At 34.7% G+C, this 18303-nt stretch overlaps 1 long non-coding RNA gene across 1 annotated transcript; it reads right to left on the bottom strand.

The window, feature by feature from the left end:
* Window positions 1-2391: 2391 nt before the first annotated feature.
* LOC141666482 (uncharacterized) lies at window positions 2392-6287 on the bottom strand. Its single transcript, XR_012552235.1, has 3 exons — window positions 6118-6287; window positions 5975-6032; window positions 2392-2485 (listed from the first exon to the last, which is right to left on the bottom strand). It is a non-coding gene; the product is annotated as an uncharacterized LOC141666482 (long non-coding RNA).
* Between the last annotated feature and the right edge of the window lie 12016 nt (window positions 6288-18303).

Genomic DNA, 18303 nt, shown 5'->3' with positions numbered 1-18303 from the left:
TAAGTAGGAATGGTTAAATTGAATTGGTTGGGGTTGTTATGATGTGATAAGGATGGAGGATGGTTGTATGTTGGATTTGAGGTTGATTTGGGTTGTTTGTGAATGGGTTAAAATTTGGAAATCACGTAAACATAGCCGTCGTAACGTCCGATTTTCTTTGGACTGTTTTTGTGCATAGCATTAGGACCCGAGAACCCCCTGCTAGATTGTGACCACTGCCATGTTTAGATAGCTCATGTTACGAGCTTCGTTTTGATATGTAGTTCGTTCGATTCCGATGCACGGTTTAGGAGAAACGACCGTTTCAAGTAACGGCGTTTCGCGAACGAAACTTTTTCCCTCGCCTTACTTTGAAACATAGGTTAAAGACCAAAAAGGGTTAATTAATGTATGAAACATTTATGGTAAGTGTGTTAGGCAGTTGGTAAGACATTCGCGAAGGAATCGCTTTAAAACTCGTAAAGGTTAAATTATTAAAAATGGTGGAGCCGAGGGTACCCGAGTGACTTAAGCAAATCAGTGAGCGCAAAACAAGCGTTAGAGTCTAAGTTAGTTAAAGTATAGGTTTACAAGTGATTTTGGTTTAATTCCAACTTACTTGTTGTTTATAGGTTATCAGACTCGTCCCGAGCCTTTCTCACCCCCAAGTCGCTCAGGCAAGTATTCTATCCGTTATACTGTTGTTGTGATGAATATATGTATTTGCATTATCTTGCGATAGATGCATGTTGGATAATTAGCAAATGATGCGATATATTGTAGCATGTGATATAGTATGTATGCATGCCTGTTTCATATTCTTGGAATATATATCTGTTGGTTCAGTTGATAATACCTATGCTAGAGGATAGCGGTATTTTGCATATACCCTTAGTATAGGGACCCAAAGGTGAAAATATTTCAAAAACCGGGAGTCGAGGATCCCGAGTAATCTTGTATATATGGATATGGATATATATATATATATATATATATATTTATATATATATATATAGGTTTATTCGATAACTTTAAACTTTATTTTATTATTAAATATTATTTCGAATATTATTCGAGGACTTATGACTCCTTTTATATTATTTATTGAATATTATTTGAATATTCATTTGAGGATGTATGACTCCTTTATTTTATTTAATGAATATTATTTATAATATTCATTCGAGGTATTATGACTCAGCTTATTTTATTTATTGAATATTATTTGAATATTCATTTGAGGATCTATGACTCCGATTATTTGCTGAGATATATTCTTTATTTGATTAAAGAATAAGATGTCGATAATCAAACTTATTTTCGATTATTCAAATGAAGATAATACTTTCATATAAGTATATCTTTGGTTATTTAATACTCGTTTCAAGTATAAATTTTAATACTTCTACTTCAATTATTTTTATAAAGATTATTCTTTATGGGAATATTATTTAATTAATAATATTCAGATATTTTCTAATATTCTGGGGACTGATTTACTTCATTAAATCAGCCTTACTCCAAACACTCTTTAAAGTGTTTTCGAGTCTTCAAAATGATTTTTAAAGTCAGAGCGGATCCCAAAACTCATTTTTATATTTAAGATCTTCCTTTTAAGGGGATTTAAATACTCGCTCAAAACCTGGGGAATCCGGCTCTGTGGTGTGTTTTATATTCGCAACGAGGTTGCAGATTTGGTAAATGAATTGATTACTTACCCAACGTTCGGGAAGTAAGTCCATCTATTGAGTCGGCATAAGCAACATGGGCGCAGTGGGCGTCCATGATAGTGTAAGTGGCTCAGTGGGAGTCCATCAAATGCATAGGTGGCTGAGTGGCAGTCCAGCATAAGGTCCTAATTATGACCAGGGTGATGACCAGTGGGGAATTCGTCCATCTACTAGTAGAAAAGGTTACTAATGGGTATCTTTGCCTGATCAGCAAGATATCTAGTTTATGCCAAAATTCTTTTCCTTTCCAAAATTCATTGGATGTTTCAAACTCTCTTCATACTTTACATAACAGAGGTTCCAGGAAATGTTTTCGGGATATATATATGTGGATATATATATATCGGGACTAAATAAAGTATCTCATAACTTTTTCATTCAATAATATTTCAAAGATTGAATCCATTCAAGTCTTAACTTGTGGTCTCATCTATGGGATGTTTTTCTTAAAACTCTTTATACTTTGAACAGTGGTAGTTCAAGTAAGCTTTATAGATGATATAAGTGTAGTGAAGTATTTGGTAACTTCATTTCTTGTTTTTACTTATATCTAGTAAGTAATTATCTCACGCACGATAAAGATTCTAGTAAGTATCCATTTAGATACTTATATTATTGTTATCACTATGTATTATCTTGCGAGCTGTAAGGCTCACTCTTGCTTTATTTCTTCATCACACAACAACAGTTAGGAGAGATGGCCAGACTCCAGCAGACCCAGCGCAAGCGCGTGGGAAGCGTCCCGCGTCTTCCCGCTGATGTTGTAGCTGCTATAGCTGCAGAGGTAGATCCATTGTAGTTTAGACCATCTACTTTTGAGAATCAAATTATGTATAATTATAACTTGTGGCAGATAATGGCAATTAACTGTAAATTATCAAGTAATCGTTTTGGGTTGTAATAATTTTAAATTGTGGATTCAAAGACTTGTACTTATTTCAATTTCATCTCTGAGACTATAACGGGTTGTGGTGTGTGTTAGTGTGGGGTCACAGCATAAGGTTATTTTTATTAATTAAGTGAAGTGATATTGTGGAAAGAAAGACCGTGACAACCCGGATCCCCGACCCCGGATCTGGGGGTGTTACAATATACGATAATGAACTACGCTTTTATCATGATATTTATAAGGGTTCCCATAAGGGTTTTAACTGTCAGTACTACGTTAGGTAGTCTGACTATGAACTTGGCAAGAGTTCTTATTTATCTTAGTGAACTTATTATTTTAACGTCACTTCATCTCTGAGGTTTATAACGCTTAGCTCTGATACCATTTCTGTAACACCCCCAAATCCGGGGTCGGGGATTCGGGTTGTCACGAGTTCCATTTCCCTTATCAATACTTAATCTTAACAGTCAACCAACTACTGCGTACTGTGACCCCACAATATACACACACACCACAAGTTATAGTCTCAGAGATGAATACCAAAAATAACACAAGTCATTTTATTCCACAATTATAAACCATTTCACCATAAAAAGGGTTTCTGAATAGTTTACATATTTTTTGCCATTATTACAATTCATAAATATACATAAGTCTGGCACAATAAAAGTTGAAAGCCTAGCCTACTGGTAGCTCCTACCTCAGCTACAACGGCATCAACGCCTACAGGAAACTGCGGAACGTTTCCTAACCGCTCATGAATTGGGAGCTTGATCCTGTTCATTTTGTCTATCTGTTGTTGTGTGATGAAAGAAGAAAGCAAGGGTGAGCAACAAGCCCACCAAAATAATATGTATAATAATTAAAAATATATGAGCATTCTCATAGTACTCATGAAAGTCTTGGCCAAGAAGAAATGAACCAAGCTGATATCTTAACGTGACCAAGTCGCAAAATATTCAATATATATATACATATATATACTTTTCACAATCCTCGAAGTCCTCTGACATGTATAACATACACAGAGTTCCAGTTTATAATTGTATAAAAATATCGTTGCAAGGTGATCTCATATATCTAACCTTGTCTCAACGTTTTTATGAAAATCTTTGAAATGCATAAGATAATCATTTGCTAGATATAAGTTTAAAAGATGAAGTTACAAGATACTCCAATATACTTATATCTTTTCCAAATACTACTTGAACTACCACCGTTCAAGTTATAATTAGTTTCAAAAGTTCATCACATAGATGAGACTACAAGACAAGATTTGAATAGATTCAATCTTTCAAAATTATAAATAATGAAGTTACGAGATACTTCATTAAGTCCCGATATATATACACCTATATATATATACATTTCATACACTCCTTGAAAACCTCTGTTATGAAAATTATAAACAGAGTTGCAATATCCAATGAATTTGGAAAGGAGAAAACCTTGGCATAAACCTGATATCTTGCTGATCAGGCAAAGATACCAATAAGTAACCTTTTCTACTAGTAGATGGACGAATTCCCCACTGGTCATCACCCTGGCCGCAATAGGACCTTATGCTGGACTGCCACTCAGCCACTTACGCATTTGATGGACTCCCACTGAGCCACTTACACTTTCATGGACGCCCAGTGAGCCCATGTTGCTTATACCGACTCAAATAGATGAACTTACTTCCCGAACGATGGGCAAGTAATCAAGATGTTTTCTCAAAACAGCAACCTCGTTGCGAATATAAAATATACCACTGAGCCGGATCCCTCAGGTTTTGAGCGAGTATTTAAATCCCCTTCGAAAGGAAGATCTTAAATATAAAAATGAGTTTTGGGATCCGCTCTAACTTTTAAAAATCATTTTGAAGACTCGAAAACATTTTTAAGAATGTTTGGAATAATGCTGATTTAATGAAATAAATCAGTCCCGATATATTAGAAAATATCTGAATATTATTATTTAAATAATATTCCCATAAGGATAATCTCTATATAAATAATTTGAAGTAGAAGTTTTAAAACTCATACTTGAAATGAATAATAAATAACCAAAGATATACTTATACGAAAGTACGATCTTTATTTGAATAATCGAAAATAAGTTTGATTATCGAAACACTATTCTTTAATAAAATAAAGAATATAATTTAATAAATAAGCGGAGTCATAAGTCCTCGAATGAATATTCAAAATAATATTCATTAAATAAAATAAACGGAGTCATAAGTCCTCGAATGAATATTCAACTAATATTCATTAAATAAAATAAAAATAAAGTTATCGAATAAACCTTATTCGATTAATAGTTTTGAAAACTATAACCATATATATATATAAATATATATATTATACTCGGGAACATCGACTCCCGGTTTAGAAAAATGTTCACCTTTGGGTCCCCTATACTAAGGGTATACGCAACTACTGCTTATCTCTAGCATAGGTATTATGCAGTTTATATACATTTGAATCAACAATTTGATATCAAGATTACGAAACAGACATGCATATATACCATATCAGCATGCTCCAATATATCGCAAGATTTGCTAATAACAATCATGCACTTATCACATGATAATGCATATACATATATTTACATCACAACAACAGTATAACGGGTAGAAAACTTGCCTGAGCGACTGGGGGTGGTAAAAGTCTTGGGATGCGCTTAATGATTCTCTTAAGTCGCTCGAGTACCCTCGGCTCCACCATTTTTAATAAATTAACCATTAAGAGTTTTAAGTCGATTCTTTCACGAGTACCTTACCAACTGCCTAATCCACTTTACATAAATGTTTCATACTCCAATTAGTCATTTAAGGTCATTAACCAATGTTTCAAATTAAGGCGAGGGGTAATGGTTCGTTCGCGAAACGCCGTTACTTAAAACGGTCGTTTCTCCTAAACCGTACATCGGATTCAAACGAACCACATATCAAAACGAAGCTCATAACATGAACTATCTAATCATGGAAATGGTCAAAACCTAAAAGTGAGTTGGCGGGTCCTGATGTTAAGAACACAAGCAGTCTAGGGTAAATCGGATATTACGACGTCTATGTTTACGCGATTTCCCAAACTTGTACAACTCCAAATCAATCCACAATCAACCCACAATCATTGTTACAACCAAACTTCATCCATACACTACTAAAACAGCCCCAACAACTCAAGATTTCCACTTTATATTACTTCTCAATCATGAACTAAGAGCTTACTTAAGTTCATTAACTATTTAATCAAGATTTAACAATCAAACTCTCTACAAACTCAACCAAACTTTAAACAACCAAGAATCATGCTTCTCATAAACTATAACAATCAAAACCACACCTAAATACTCAAAAGTAAAGCTAGGGTATGAGGTTTTATACCTTCCTTGGAGTGATTAGAGTAGCTAGGAAGTCTTAAGGAGCCTCCTACAAGCTTGATCTTTCCAAAGAAATCAAGAACACAAAGTTAGGTTTTGAAGTTTCTAAAAGTCAGATTGAAAGAACTATCAAAACGAGGGTCTTACCTTACTTATTTGGACGAGAGTTGTGAACAAGAGTTGTAGGTCATCTCAATACCTTTCCAAAGAGCTATAGAACATACAATTTGAGTGAGTATTGAAGGAAATATGGTAGTTTGAAGTTGCTGCTCTCGTTTTGGCCGAGAGCTTTTGTTCTTGGAAAGCAAAAGTCAACTTCTAATTTGTGTTTTGTGATTTGTTTTGCCTTGGCTTGGTTGTTTTGCTTTTGTTTTGATTAATTACCTTTTAACCATGGTGAAATTTGTGTGGTTTATAATCAACCAACACTTCCTTCCCTTTTGGTCATGCTTATGTCATCCTCCCATGTCATCTTCCCACACTTGTCCTCTTCTTGTTGGTGTGATGACATCATCATCCACTAACTCTTTGATTAACTCCTAATTACTTAGCTAATGACCGCTGATCTGTTATACGTTTAGCTTAACTTTCGTTCTCGTTTATCGTTTGAGGATCATACCCGGGATCTTATTACTTGGGTTCCCTTAACCTTTCACAATACATTATATTCCTTTTATGATCCTCTCTTATAATCCTTGAATTTAAATCCTTTTAATCATGTTACCTTATACTCAATTTTTTCGGTATCTGGTGGATTTTTGGGAAAAATCAAAGTGTTTGAATTTGGATTCTGACGATCTTTACATACACTTATTTACTTTATAGAATACTAATACGATCTTAGAATTTTCATAACAGTACTCCTATATAGCGTGGTCTGATAATTTTCCTTAATCAGCATCATCAGCAAAAGTTACTATTCATCCGTGTTTCAAAAATTCCAAAAATTGGGGTTATTACAGACAAATTCTGGTTTAGGAGACATAATCATAAATTCTCCTTCGGTGAGATTCGAACATATAACCAAGATGATAATTATCCCCTATTTAACGAACTGAGTCAATCCTTGCTGGCGACTTGATTCTTGCTTAGAAGACTTCAACGGTATTTTTTGTTAGCAGAAAGTGTGATTTAAAATGACAGTTGTTAAATAAGGACAATACTAGTTTAACATCGAAACAGGATGACTTTAAAGGAACGAAAAACAAAAGAATATAACCAAAACAGAAAATATGGTGATGCTTCTCTGAAGAGCAATTTCGAAAACAAAATCAATATATGGCAGCAGTGACAGCATGTTGTTGATGAAACAAAGCTGTTATTTTGTCCTTTGATTCCCACGAGCTTAAAGATTTTAAGTTTATTTATATAGTCAAGTAAAATGAACAAAAACAACTCAAATGAAACACAAAGTCATTATCTCAATAATATCTCAACTACTTGTTATCCAGTTGGAACAGTAAATGACTAATCATTACTTACAGTTGTGAAACAATGATGGAAAGTAGGCAAAGATACACATAGATACAAACACAAAGAGAGTTTGGAAACATGGGGTTTCTTTATAAAACAAAAGACTCAGAAAAGAGCAAGTTTCTTTTGTTTTTCTGTGGAGAAGCTTTTGTCTGATTCTGGTTGGTTTGGAATGAAAGTGAAAGCAGCAGTGTTGTATTGTTATTCATCATGTAAAAGCAGCCCTTGTGTTTTAACATAATTAGACAGATAGCTAGCCCTCACATTTCTTCTGTTCCCAATGATTTACTACTGGATTCCTTTCATCAAACATTATACTCTTATCTACCTTTGCAAGGGAAGAAAGTTGTGGTTTTTTTCGAACAACTCAAATCATGGATTTCATTTTGGGTAGGCTAGCAATCATACATTTGAGTTATGGCTATAATGTGTGTAGATGTGATCATGTACACTACCATTTTGAACCAAATTGCAACATGCTTTTAAGGCTGGTTAACGATCTTGTTCTTTTAATAACCAACCTACAAACCTTGTTTACTTTGTGCTACAAACTACTAATAAATCACCTTCCCATTGTCAGATTATAAGTTTTGTAACATGCTAAGTGTATGATCAATAGGACATGAGCATGACCCGCCTTTTACAACAGGAAAGACTAGTGTAACATGCCGATATTCTAAACTCGCTTCAATATAAATTCAATTTATGCCGTAATTCTCAAATATTAATACTTTGATAGTCGGCCCCAACCCGATCATTAATGGGGCGCCCTGCCCGGCTTAAATGGGAATTGGGCGGTAACGTGGATCAAAATTTTAACCAGTTTAAATATGGGGCGGGTATGGTATTTTTATGATCCCCACGAAAAAATATGCTCCGTCCCGAAAATAATATAATATATATTTATTTTAATATGATATACTATTTTAGAGTGTGTAGTATAATATAATATAAGATAAGCTATAATTTATTTATTTTTCATTATATATTATAATAACAATATTGAATACTTAATTTAAATTAAGTATGCGTCTATGTCCAACTAATGAATATTAGTTAATAGAAATGAAGAAGCATATTTACATTGATGGAAGAAATGATACAAAAATATATTGAATCAGACAGAGAGATATGAGGTCATTTATATAGACTACAACTTGTAACTAATTACTTTAACAAACTCTAGACTCTATAACAAACTATTTTAATCTTGCTGGTCAGCTGTCACACAGCTCTGTTGACTATCGCTCTTGGATGATAATGTAACATCCCCTCTCAAGTTGATAGGCGAGAAGTAATCACAGATATTCAACTTGTTACTGAGATAATTTAGAGTAGCAGCACCTACAACTTTAGTGAATATATATGATGGTTGTGACTTAGTAGAAATGTGAGTAGGAACCAGCAAGCCATTGTAACGCCCTCAAGACTCGGGTATAAGTCTAGGGGTTACTAGCTAATCACCAAACTTGTATAGCCTGAATAATAATTAAACAGGTATATATATAAACCCCTTTAACACTAACCAGGATCTTTTAGGTTGAAGTATGAAAACAAGAACCACAATCTACTTTATTACAAACCCAATTTAAATCTTACAAATTCTTTTTATTACAAACCATTGTCTAACCAGTTTTAAACTACTTTTCTCATTTATTCAAACACACACATTAACTATCTACACTACACCTGCTCAGGCAACTCAAATCTCTCTTCCTGGATTGGGATCAACACCTTTGGTATGAGAGGGTCCCGCGGCTTGACTCGTTTCTTTACCACCTGAGTACTGATAGGTTTCATTTTCCTTCTTAACTGAAAACAATAAAGTGAATAACAACAAGAAAGGGGTGAGCCATAAGTTGCTCAACAAGTCCACAATATATAAACAATGTTATAGTATGTTAAATGAACCGGTAATTTGGTTACATCTGCAAAGATATAACCTCGCGAGAAAAGAATGAAGGCCGCAGATGTAACCTCGCGAGAAAAGAATGAAGGCCACTATCGGCGAATTAACAAATGAACTAAACTGGACACAAGTTCGCATCTATATCCTGCTGATCATCCAGGATACAGTGCAGATCTATACCTCAATATATAGATCGGTTCGGGTACCCAGGCTCCACGGCCCATCTCAAGGATCCGGTTGAGTTCCGTTCCTTAGGATCAAGTATAAACCTGATCTCAATCGTCAATATCCAGTCCGTAGAAGATCAACCGGAATAATCGGTATGCTTTGATATATTCCAACACCAGAATATATCAATAGATGTGTATAACTATTGGAATATGAATAGAGGATTCAACGAAAAAGGTGAAATCAGGAATCAAAATGAGATATGAACTAAGGATTAGTAATTGTGTATCAGTATTTGTGAACAGAAATCAAAAGTGTGTAAGTGCGATAAGAATCTGAAGTAGTTTCATTATTCTGAAATTAGAATAGGGGAAAAACTTGCCTTTCACACGATCTACTCCAAGTACTTCACCGTTGTCTATCACCGGCTCGACTCGTCTTGCTGGCTTTGCTTTTTTCAAAGAAATAGGTTTATTTAGTCATCTCGTATCTTAATCGCGTCTTAAACCGACTTCACATAGTCCTTATCGTGTACCCATACGTGTATTATCAATCTGTATATTAATTATTAACAGATAAGACTCGATTAACCACTTAATTCACATAAGCACATAAGCCACTTAGTCATTTTAGGTTTAAAATAATTTTTAGAATCAAAATAATCTCGCTATCTGCTTAACTAAACATTATCTGACCGGTTTCCTATTTTTCGGGATTTATTGGACTTGTCTCTATACGCAATAAGGCTTATAATTAAATAAATATCAAAAGTCAACTAGTTTTGTTAGGTCCCAATATGTTTGTAGAAGGGGGGTTGAATACAAACTATACCGTTTTTGTTAGGAATTTGTTGTGAATTGATGATAAATTAAATAAAACACCTTAGTAGATTTAACTTAGTGAATTTTGTAACACTCGACGGATGATTAAATATAGTCCCGACGGATGATGTAATATAGTCCCGACGGATGAGTATTTGACATCCACCGGGTGAGTAGCTTATGTAACAAATAAGTATTATAGCACATTTCTGCAAACAACTTTGTGTAGATTCTGTAGGAGCATATGAGTCATGTTGACTACTAGTGGATATGCATAATAGGTTGATTAAATATAAGATGTCTTGTAATTCTGTATAAATGAAATGAAGTCAAGTGACAAATAGCTACCCGACGGATGATCAACAAAGCTACCCGACGGATGACAAGCATGTACCCGGCGGATGATCAAATTCAAATATCTGTTCACAGTGACAACACAGTCACATGCGTTGGGTGTTTGTAAGAGGAATGTGGCAGCCTGTTCAGCAGGGATTTGAGAACAAAGAAGAATTACCATTTCCATGCTATTATGAAGAGCTTCAAAGATGCTGGAATAGAGTAGTGAAGCAGCATGAAGTTAGACCATATATGTTTTGTTTTATTATCTTGTCTTATTATCATGTAAATTTGGTGATAGATAAATCAAGTGTAGCTAGTAGAACAATTAACTAAGCACACACATTTTCAGAGAAACATTTTCAAGCTGTATTCTGTAGCATTTCTCTGTAAGTTTAGTTGTTCATACTTGTAAGCAGCTGTGAGCTAATCAAGCTTCACAGAGTTCTCATTCGATATATATATATGGTGGATACTTTCAAATCCACCATAAAGTTTTAAAAACTTGTGTTTTTATTACTTTATGTTTTGATTTATATAACTCTTTTATTCCGTATTCTGCAAATCAAACACTCATATATTTATCGAGTTAGAACTGTTTTAAAATCTTGAAAAAGTAGCCAGAATTACATTCAACCCCCCTTCTGTAATTCTTGTTGTATTGTTAGGGAATAACAATTGGTATCAGAGCAAGCTCTTGAAGTACAAAGAATATAAAGATCACAACAAACAGCAAGATGAACAAGAAGGATGTTGGAGTTAAAATTTCTTTTCTGGACAAAGATAATTATCACCACTGGAAGGTGAAAATGCACCTACATCTTCTTTCCCAAGATGAGGCCTATGTGGATTGCATAGAGAGAGGTACTCATGTACCAATGAGAGCTGCAACAGGCAATGAACCATCTGTTCCCAAGCCTAGGCATGAATGGTCAGATCCTGATATTAAGCAAGTCAGGAGAGACAAGAAGGCCATGAATATATTGTTCAATGGAGTTGATGGTGATATGTTTGATAACATCATTAACAGCCAAAGAGGTTTGGGACACAATCCAGATTATTTGTGATGGTACTGAGCAAGTAAGGGAGAATAAGATACAACTGCTAATTCAGCAATATGAGCACTTCCACTATGAAGAAAGTGAGTCTCTCACTGACATTTTTAGTAGATTCTAAAAGTTACTAAATGCTCTGAAGTTGCATGGAAGAGTCTATCAAACAAAAGACTCTAACCTCAAGTTCCTTAGATCTCTTCTGAAAGAATAAAAGCCAATGACAGTCTCATTGAGAAATTCTCAGGATTACAAGGAGTTCACCTTGAAGAGGCTATATGGTATCCTAAAAACTTATGAGCTTGAAATAGAGCAAGATGAGAGGATGGAGAAAGGAAGGAAGAAATGAGGGTCCATAGCACTGGTTGCTGAGTTAGAGAAAGAGAAAGAGATGAAGGTAGAAGCTGTTGAGTGTACATCAAAGGTCTGTGAAAGCAAGGGCAAAGGGCTGATAGCTGTAAATGAAGATCATTTGAGCCAAGATGATATGGATGACATTGATGAACATCTAGCATTCCTATCCAGAAGATTTTCTAAGCTCAAATTCAAAAAAGAATTTTGGAGCAGCCAAGCCAAATAGAAATATAGTGGATAAATCCAAATTCAAATGTTTCAAATGTGGCTTGGCAGGGCATTTTGCAAGTGAATGTAAAAAGTCTGATTCCAGCAAGAAGAAGTTTGAGCCTGTTGATTATAAACAGAAATTTTTTGAGTTTCTCAAATAAAAGGAAAGGGCTTTCATCACACAGGAGAATGACTCGGCTACAGATGGTTTGGATGAAGATGAAGAAACAAACTATATCAATCTAGCCCTGATGGCCAAGTCTGATGAAACATAAACAAGTTCTTCAAGTAATCAGAGAGGAAAGAAGATTAAAGCATCATTCAGAAAGAAGCTTGATTCAATAATTGAAGAACCTTTGCAATTGTTACACATGTATTTGTTTGGACCAGTCAATGTGTTGTCTATCTCAAGGAAAAGATTTTGCCTAGTAATTGTGGATGATTTCTCAAAGTTCTCTTGGACATATTTCTTAAAGTCTAAAGATGAAGCTAGTGAAATCATCAGCAATAACATAAGGCAAGTCAACAATCATCCTGATTTTAAAGTAAGAAGAATCAGGAGTGACAATGGAACCGAGTTCAAGAATTCTGTGATGAGATCATTCTGTGAAGAGAATGGGATTATGCATGAGTTTTCTGCAGCAAGAACTCCACAACAAAATGGAGTAGCGGAAAGAAAGAACAAATCTCTTATTGAAGCTGCAAGGACAATGCTTGAAGAATAAAAGTTACCAACATATTTTTGGGCTGAAGCTGTGAATACTGCCTGCTACACTTAGAATATTTCTTTAATTAATCAAGAAAAATGTATGACACCCTACCAATTGTTCAAGAACAGGAAACCAACTCTAAATTTTCTTCATGTCTTTGGCTGCAAATGTTTTATCTTGAGGAATCAAACTGATCAATATGGGAAGTTTGATGCTAAAGCAGATGAAGGAATTTTTATTGGGTATTGTAACACCCCCAGATCCGGGGTCGGGGATTCGGGTCGTCACGGTCTTTCTTTCCACAATATCACTTCACTTAATTAATAATAATAACCTTATGCTGTGACCCCACACTAACACACACCACAACCTGTTATAGTCTCAGAGATGAAATTTAAATAAGTACAAGTCTTTGAATCCATAATTTAAAAGTTATTACAACCCAAAACGATTACTTGATAAATTTACAGTTAATTGCCATTATCTGCCACAAGTTATAATTATACATAATTGATTCTCAAAAGTAGATGGTCTGATCTACAATAGATCTACCTCTGCAGCTATAACAGCTACAACATCATCGGGAAGACGCGGGACGCTTCCCACGCGCTTGCGCTGGGTCTGCTGGAGTCTGGCCATCTTTCCTAACTGTTGTTGTGTGATGAAGAAATAAAGCAAGAGTGAGCCTTACAGCTCGCAAGATAATATATAGTGATAACCATAATATAAGTATCTAAATGGATACTTACTAGAATCTTTTATCATGAGTAAGATAATTACTTACTAGATATAAGTAAAAACAAGGGATGAAGTTACCAAATACTTCACTATACTTATATCATTTATAAAGCTACTTGAACTACCACTGTTCAAAGTATAATGAGCTTTCAACAGTTCATCACATAGATGAGACTACAAGACAAGATTTGAATAGATTAAATCTTTAAAATATTATTAAAGGAAATGAAGTTATGACATACTTCATTAAGTTCTTATATATATATATATATATCCACATATACCTTTTCTTTATACAATTTCCTGAAAACCTCTGTCATGTAAAGTATGAACAGAGTTGCAATATCCAATAAATTTGGAAAGGAAAAGAATTTTGGCATAAACCAGATATCTTGCTGATCAGGCAAAGATACCCATAAGTAACCTTTTCTACTAGTAGATGGACGAATTCCCCACTGGTCATCACCCTGGTCGTAATAGGACCTTATGCTGGACTGCCACTCAGCCACTTATGCATTTGATGGACTCCCACTGAGCCACTTACACTATCATGGACGCCCATTGAGCCCATGTTGCTTATGCCGACTCAATAGATGGACTTACTTCCCGAACGTTGGGTAAGTAATCAATTCATTTACCAAAACTGCAACCGTGTTGCGAATATAAAATACACCACAGAGTCGGATCCCTCAGGTTTTGAGCGAGTATTTAAATCCCCTTAAAAAGGAAGATCTTAAATATAAAAATGAGTTTTGGGATCCGCTCTAACTTTTAAAAATCATTTTGAAGACTCGAAAACACTTTATAGAGTGTTTGGAGTAAAGCTGATTTAATGAAGTAAATCAGTCCCCAGAATATTTAGAAAATGACTGAATATTATTATTTAAATAATATTCCCATAAAGAATAATCTTTATAAAAATAATTGAAGTAGAAGTATTAAAACTTATACTTGAAACGAGTATTAAATAACCAAAGATATACTTATATGAAAGTACTATCTTTATTTGAATAATCGAAAATAAGTTTGATTATTGACACCTTATTCTTTAATAAAATAAAGAATATATCTCAGCAAATAATCGGAGTCATAGATCCTCAAATGAATATTCAAATAATATTCATTAAATAATATAAGCTGAGTCATAAGCCCTCGAATAAATATTCAAATAATATTCAATAAATAATATAAAAGAGTCATAAGCCCTCGAATGAATATTCAAATAATATTCAATAAATAATATAAACGAGTCATAAGCCCTCGAATGAATATTCAAAATAATATTCATTAAATAATATAAACGATTCATAAGCCCTCGAATGAATATTCAAAATAATATTCATTTAATATGAAGGAGTCATAAGCCTTCGAATAATATTCGAAATAATATTCAATAATAAAGTAAAGTTAAAGTTATCGAATAAACCTTATTCGATTAATAGTTTTGAAAACTATGACCATATATATATATAAGTATATATATATATATATATATATATTTATATCCATATATACAAAAATCTACTCGGGGTCCTCGACTCCCGGTTTTAGAAAATATTTTCACCTTTGGGTCCCTATACTAAGGGTATATGCAAATTACCGCTACCCTCTAGCATAGGTATTATCAACTGAATCAACAGGTATATATGGAAAGAACACGAAACAGGCATGCATATATATATACCATGGCAGCATGCTTCAATATATTGCAACATTTGCTAATTAACCAACATGCATCTATCGCAAGATAATGCAAATACATATATACATCACAACAACAGTTATAACGGGTAGAAAACTTGCCTGAGTGACTTGGGGTGATAAAAGGCTCGGGACGAGTCTGGTAACCTATAAACAACAAGTAAGTTGGAATTAAACCAAAGTCACTTGTAAATCTATACTTTAACTAACTTAGACTCTAACGCTTGCTTTGCGCTTACTGACTCGCTTAAGTCACTCGGGTACCCTCGGCTCCACCATTTTTAATAATTTAACCTTTACGAGTTTTAAGGCGATTCCTTCGCGAGTGTCTTACCAACTGCCTAACACACTTACCAGAAATGTTTCATGCATTAATTAACCCTTTTTGGTCTTTAATCTATGTTTCAAAGTAAGGCGAGGGGAAAAGTTTCGTTCGCGAAATGCCGTTACTTGAAACGGTCGTTTCTCCTAAACCGTGCATCGGAATCGAACGAACTACATATCAAAACGAAGCTCGTAACATGAGCTATCTAAACATGGCAGTGGTCATAATCTAGAAGGGGGTTCTCGGGTCCTAATGTTATGTACAAAAACAGTCTAAAGAAAATCGGACGTTACGACGGCTATGTTTACGTGATTTCCCAAATTTAAACCAATTCAAACAACCACAATTTCAACTCCAATTCACAACCCAATCAAACCTACATCTAAACTACATTACAACAGCCCCAAATCAACTCAATATTACCAATTTATTCATCTAAACCAAGTCAAAAAATGTGACCAAGAACTTCAAATCTAACAAGCATCACTCCTAACTCCAAAATCAACAAAACCACTTACTAAACAAAGCTCTATCATGAGTACACACTCATTACACTAACCCATCATCTAACATTATGAAATCCAAACCAACAAAACTTAATACTAAGGATTTGAGAAGTTATACCTTCCTTGGAGAGTGGAGAATCAAGAGAATGGCTTGGAATCACCCTTAAAGTCCTTATCCAAGCTTAATCTAAACAAAACTTCAAGAACACAAATTTTATTTCTTGAAAAACACTATTCACCATCTTCTTCCATGATTTATAGAAAAAGATTGGCTTGGAATTAGAAGCTTAAACTTATAGGAAGTATGTAACTATCCATGGGGAAGCTTAGATAATTACCTTGCTAAATAGTAAGTGGTGGAGCTTGGATCTTCAATTTTTAAGAAATGGGCCGAGAGCTAGCTTGGGAAGAAAGAGATTTTTGTGTTTTGTTTGATGAAAAATGAAATGTTTTCTTGGTTGGTTGATTTTTGTGTTGTTTTTAGTTAATTACCTTGTTGCCCTTGAGTTTGTGTGGTTAAAAAGTCACCACATCTCCTTCCTTCCCATGTCATGCTTGTGTCATCCTCATGATGTCATCCTCCCCTCCTTGTCCTCTTCTCATTGGTTGGGTGACATCATCCTCTCTAATCCCTTTGATTAGCTTCCTAATTGTTTGCCTAATGACCGCTGATCTGTTATACGGTTCGCTTAACTTTCATTTTCGTTTATCGTTTGAGGGATCATACCCGGGATCTTATTACTTAGGTTCCCTTAACCTTTCTCTATATATTGTATTCCTTTTATGATCCTCTCTTATAATCCTTTAATTTAAATCCTTTTTATCCTGTTACCTTATACTCAATTCTTTCCGTATCTATTGGATTTCTGGGAAAAATCAAAGTGTTCGGAATTGGATTCTGACGATCTTTACATACACTTATATACCACATAGAGTACTAATAATATCCTATAAGATCAATAACAGAACCCCTACATAGCGTGGCATGAAAATTTTTCTCATTCAGCAAAAACACTATTCATAAGGGTTTCAAAAATTTTCCAAAAATTGGGGTTATTACAGTCTCCCCTCCTTAAAAGGATTCCGTCCCGGAATCAGATAGAAAACAGTTGGGGATGCTTTTCTAGCATTGTGCCTTCTAACTCTCTAGTCAATTTTCCCACATTGTGGTTCTACCATCAAACTCTTTCTAGTTTGATTACCCTTCTCCTAAGCACTCGTTCCTTCTTAATCTATACCCTTCCTGGTTGCTCCATATAGGTTATGTCTGGTTGCATGTCTATGCACTCCTATGCCCCTATTTATATGGCATCCGAATTACACTTTCTTAACATTGATACGTGGAACACGTTACGACCTGCTACATGTTCGGGGTTAGGGCTAGCTCATATGCTAACTTCCCAAACATCTTAATATATCCAAGGGTCCAACAAATTGTATACTTAGCTTTCCTTTCTTTCCGAACCTCATCAATCCTTTCCAAGGGATACCTATAACATTACTAGGTCCCCTATTTCATACTCTTTATCCTTTCGTGTCAAATCAACATACTTATCATGTCCATCTTGGGCTACTACCAGCCGTCCTCTGATTAGATCTATCATATCCTTGGTCCTTTGGACTACTGCGGGTCCGAGCATCTTGTGCTCTACAACTTCATCCTAACATAAGGGAGATCGACATTGTCTTCCCTCAAGGATCTCATAAGGCGATACCTCAATACTGACATATGATCTATTGTCGTAAGAAAACTCAACCCGTGTTAAGTGATCATTCCAATTTCTTTCAAGTCTATTGTACAGACTCTCATTATAGCTTTTAGCATTAGAGCTTTTGCTTCTCACTACCCATCCTTTTTCCCAGTTCGTAGTCGCTACTATCTTCCGTTCCTAATATTATACTAGTTATACTTTTGCTCGTTAGCGTTCTATAACCTTTTAATAACCACGTCAACCTTAGTATCACGAATGTGTTTCCATTCCGAATACTACCACAACTTTATTACTCCTTTTTCAGCTGTTTCTATTTCC

Source organism: Apium graveolens, chromosome 6, assembly GCF_009905375.1.
Source record: "Apium graveolens cultivar Ventura chromosome 6, ASM990537v1, whole genome shotgun sequence".
Taxonomy (NCBI): Eukaryota; Viridiplantae; Streptophyta; class Magnoliopsida; order Apiales; family Apiaceae; genus Apium; species Apium graveolens.
Note: the sequence above shows the minus strand (reverse complement) of the source record. Positions and strands in the feature narration are given on the sequence as shown.